The following is a 4,878-nucleotide window of genomic DNA, read 5'->3' on the forward strand; positions in this document are numbered from 1 at the left end:
AAATGAATGGGAGTATTCAAAAGAAATGGAACAAGTTTCAGATTCAAGCCAAGTCATTTTTAGAGTTCCTCCAGGATGGGGCACAGAAAATTAGAGTGGAATCCAATCTCCATAGGATTGGGACTGTCAGGGAGCAGGGGAGAGGGGATGGAAGCAGACCCCAGACAAGTGGCTGAGGATACCACATGGTATTTTGCATCCTAGAGTGGGACAGAGAATCCTTGTGTACAGAATCCTGGAAGTAAACAATAAAGCATGCTTCTGGTCCTTGCCTTCCCACCCCTACTCCTGCCTCACCTAATAGGATTCGAAAGTGTTCTTGCATCTTTAAATCTGGATTCTCCTGGAAAAAAGGAAAGAGCATCAGATCTCTTCTGATTATCACTAATGGAGTGACAAGTAGAACAGGATGCAGGTGTGGTTCAGGGACCTGTGTGAGGGGCTAGGACAAGAACAGGGTCAAGGATCTATGAGGTAGAGAGATAGAGCACTAGGTCTTAAAATGAAAGGGGGATTACCACTCCTCTTGAGATACTAAAGAATCTGGGTGAAGATAGACCAATTTAAAGGTGATAAAGAGGGGTAGGTACAGAAACATTTTGCAGTTAGGGGAGTATGTACAATTATGGTTTAAGAGGAGGAGAAAGAGGGTGAAAAGATTTGTTAGGTTCTAAGCCACAGCCATTTTTCCTTATTTATTTCTGGCAAAATTTGGTGTTGTTTGGAGCCTACCCTACCACATGCTCTGGGAAAGTGATGAGGCGTGGATTTGATTAGTTTCATTCTCCTTAGGAATTAGTTTAGGATAGATGTGTGACACAATTTTGCCTAATGGGACCCAAGGAAAATTCTGCTAGAGGTCTCTGGAAAGGACTTTCCTTCCTTTGTTGAGAGATAGAGATAGAGACAGAAACAGAAATAGAGATAGATAAGAGAGACAGAGAGAGAGAGAGAGAGAGAATGAATCGTAGGTATAGAAGATAGTATCCCTTTTCTTTGCTAGGTGCTCCCATTTGTATCTGACACCAAGCAATGCTGAAGCCATGTTACAGCGCTGACAGGAGGTAAGAGGAATATTACCCACACACTGTAGGTGGCAGAGCGGAAAGAAAATTCACTTGGGTCCTTGATGACATCCTTGGTTTACTCGATTGACCTACCATGGAACCATCTTTCCCCAAACTTATTTTATAAGATAATAAATAATTATTTTTAAAATAAATACTTATTTAAAAAATAAGTCATCTCTGGTTAGGTCTTCTGTTACATCTTGCACTTGTGTTGATGCCTCCATCTTTTCTAGTAAGGTAGGAAGAAAGAGCATGTGTTATAAATATGAAGTGTGGGATTTGAAAAGTTGGAAACAGATATTTCAGTTTTCATCAGTTTTCAGCTATAGCCCCATCTTCCTCTTTCTTCCCCAACCCCATCCCCACCCCATCTCCCATAAGACTCAGACGAGGGCCAGGAGACACAGGACTGGACTCAGAGAATCTCTCTCTTCTGATGACCTAATCTTTGTTTTTGGTTCAAGCTCATTGTGTTTAGCTCCTTCTTCCTTGAAGACATTCTTTCCCAGGAGGCTCTCCAATCACTGGAGTAAACAGACTTCTGGGATATTGCCTCTCAGACATGTCTAAACTCTAAGCTGTAGCTTAGGATCAAGTGGGAAACCCCAACTACAGTGCTATTTTGTGCCTGTATCTAGCAATACTCTGCTGCCTTTGAGCATGAATACAGAAATAATAAAAATGGCTCAGACTCAGCATTGGAAACTGCTTCAGGCATTATTGGGACCTGATTTCAATGGGCACCAGATATCAGGGAAACCAGCCCCCAGTATTTCAATGTAGGTTCTTTTCTATTTTCCCTAAGTGTCAGCTGGTCTGAGAAATAAAGATAAAGAGTACAAAGAGAGAAATTTTACAGCTGGGCCTCCGGGGGTGCCATCACATATTGGTAGGACAATGACGGTGACCCCGAGCCACAAAACCAGCAAGTTTTTATTAGGGATTTCAAAAGGGGAGGGGTGTACGAATAGGGAGTGGGTCACAGAGATCACATGCTTCAAAGAGCAATAAAAGATCACAAGGCAAGGGCGAAATTAGAATTACTGATGAGGGTCCATGTCCTGCTGGGCATGCATTGTCTTGATAAACATCTTAACAGGAAACAGGGTTCGAGAGCAGACAACCAGTCTGACTAAAATTCACCAGGCTGGAGTTTCCCAATCCTGGTAAGCCTAAGGGCACTGCAGGAGACCAGGGCGTATTTCATCCCTTATGTCAATCGCATAAGACAGACACTCCCAGAGCGGCCATTCATAGACCTACCCATGGGAATGCATTTCTTCCCCAGGGTTATCAATTATTAATATTCCTTGGTGGGAAAAGAATTCAGTGATATTTCTCCTACTCACACATCCATTTATAGGCTCCCTGCAAGAAGAAAAATATGGCTCTATTCTGCCCAACCCTGCAGGCAGTCAGACCTTATGGTTATCTTTCCTTGTTCCCTAAAAATTGCTGTTACTCTGTTCTTTTTCAGGGTGCCCTGATTTCATGTTGTTCAAACACCTATGTTTTACAATCAGATTTCATATTGTTCGAACACACATGTTTTACAAACAATTTGTACAGTTAATGCAATCATCACAGGGTCCTGAGGTGACATACATCCTCAGCTTACAAAGATGGCGGGATTAAGAGATTAAAGACAGGCATAGGAAGTTATAAGAGTATTGACTGGGGAAGTGATAAATGTCCATGAAATCTTCACAATTTATGTTCAGAGACTGCACTAAAGACACGTGTAAGAAATTATAAAAGTATTAATTTTGGGAACTAATAACTGTCCATGAAATCTTCACAATTTATGTTCTTCTGCCACGGCTTCAGCCAGTCCCTCTGTTTGGGGTCCCTGATTTCCCGCAACAAGACATGGGAGAAGGTCAGATTATGCTGCAGTGTGCGTGACTCCAGTAGACTACAACTCCCATAAAAGCCACATAGCATACAGCACAGAATGCAGCATATACAGAGTTAGTTCTCAACAAATGTGTACTGAGTTTAGTTGAAATGATTGGTTTCTGGAATGAAGGTCAAATGGCTTCCTTTTACTGAATCTTCCATTCAGAGAGTGCATTTCATCTTCTATCCCTTTAACTCCCAAAACAAAACCTTTAGTATTTTCACCTCAGTTGTTTAAGTTTCTTTTTACAACATACTTGTGACGTAGGGAGTGGTGAGAATAGTTTTATTTAATTTACTAGGAAGAAAGAAAGACAAAGAGATGATCTGACTTAGCATAAGTACCAGAGGGTGTCTGTGGCAGAGCTGGGATGGCCCATTAAATCTCTCGAGCCATTGTTCTGATGTCCGTGTGTAGTGGTTTTGATAGCACTTTCTTCTTTCTGTCTTACTAGGCTGCTAATTATGCATGCCAATTATATTCAGGAACACCATGGGCCTAAGGGTCAGCCACAGTCTCAGGAGGATGTAATCCAAGTGAGAAAATAAGGCACAATACAGTATTTCCCTCCTTCTGATGTGCATATTAATTGTGGCCTTATAAGTTTGAAAACTTGTGCAGGAGAGTGGTGCTGGTTTTATTCCCCTCCAGATATAAAAAGAAAAATATATAAGTGCTCTGAATGGACCACAGCTGAAAATCAAGTGAGAAACCCACCAGCTTGATATCCTCTTAATAGAGAACACTCAAGAATGTGGAAAGAGTTCTCCACCAGTCTCTAAAAAAAATCAAGATGGATACTCATTTTCTTCCTCCTTATCGAGGCACTTCTAGGGCATCACTCTACATGCAGTCTTTTAAGAAAGCCTGAAGATGGTGGAAGATTTAGTATAAACTTTGACAAAAATGCTAAGATTTAGTATAAACTTTGACAAAAATGCTAATTGCTATTTGCAAAAAATGCTAATTAGCTAAAGAATTAGCTAATTGCTAATTCTAACCAACACTGGCATTTTTCCTAATTTATTTTCACTTTAGAAAGCAATAGCAAGGTGTTCAGAAGACAAGATCCAAACCTGGAGAAGGTCCAAAGGAGAACGCGGGGGAAGAGAGAATGCAGGATGAAAAGGGAACATGCGTGGGAGTTGAGGCTATTTGGGTGAGGCGATTGTGAACTAGCCCTAGGCTAAAGTCCTGCCACTCATCCTTGCAGACAAAGGCTCTGATGCCCTGGACTTCATGCTGTGCTGGACCACTGTCCCTTCTCTGGGGCTGTGGGTGCCACCTAGAGCCTGGGGGCAGAGAGATGCAGGTGGACTTGACCCTAGCTCTTCTCTTGGGGCCAGACTGGAGTATTTCACTCACCTAGGAAAATAGTATTCTACCATTATGTGTGATACTCTTTTATCATGAAGCACAATGTTAGTTGTAGGTTTTGGTAGATATTCTTTATCAAGTTGGGGAAGTTCCCCTCTATTCCTAGTTTACTGAGTGCTTTTATATGATCATAGAATTTTTCTTTTTTAGTCTGTTGATATGGTTGGAAATGTTGAATGATCTTTAAATGTTGACCCAGCCTTTCATATGTGACATAAATCCCACTTAGTCATACTATGTAATTCTTTTTATACATTGTTAGATTCAGTTTGTTAGTATTTTTTTGAGAATTTTGCATCTAAGTTCCTATTAGATCCTAGTCCATAATCTGTAGTTTTCTTTCTTTCTTTTTTTTTTTTTGTACTGACTGGTTTTGGCATCAGGGTAATAATGATCTCATAAAATAAGTTGAGAAGTATTATCTCCTATTCTGTGTTCTGGAGGAGATTGTGAGAATTGGTGTTATTTCTGTTTAGGTGTTTGGTAGAAACAAACAAAACCATCTGAGCCTGCAGATTTCTTTTGAGGTTT

Source organism: Pan paniscus, chromosome X, assembly GCF_029289425.2.
Source record: "Pan paniscus chromosome X, NHGRI_mPanPan1-v2.0_pri, whole genome shotgun sequence".
NCBI classification, from domain to species: domain Eukaryota; kingdom Metazoa; phylum Chordata; class Mammalia; order Primates; family Hominidae; genus Pan; species Pan paniscus.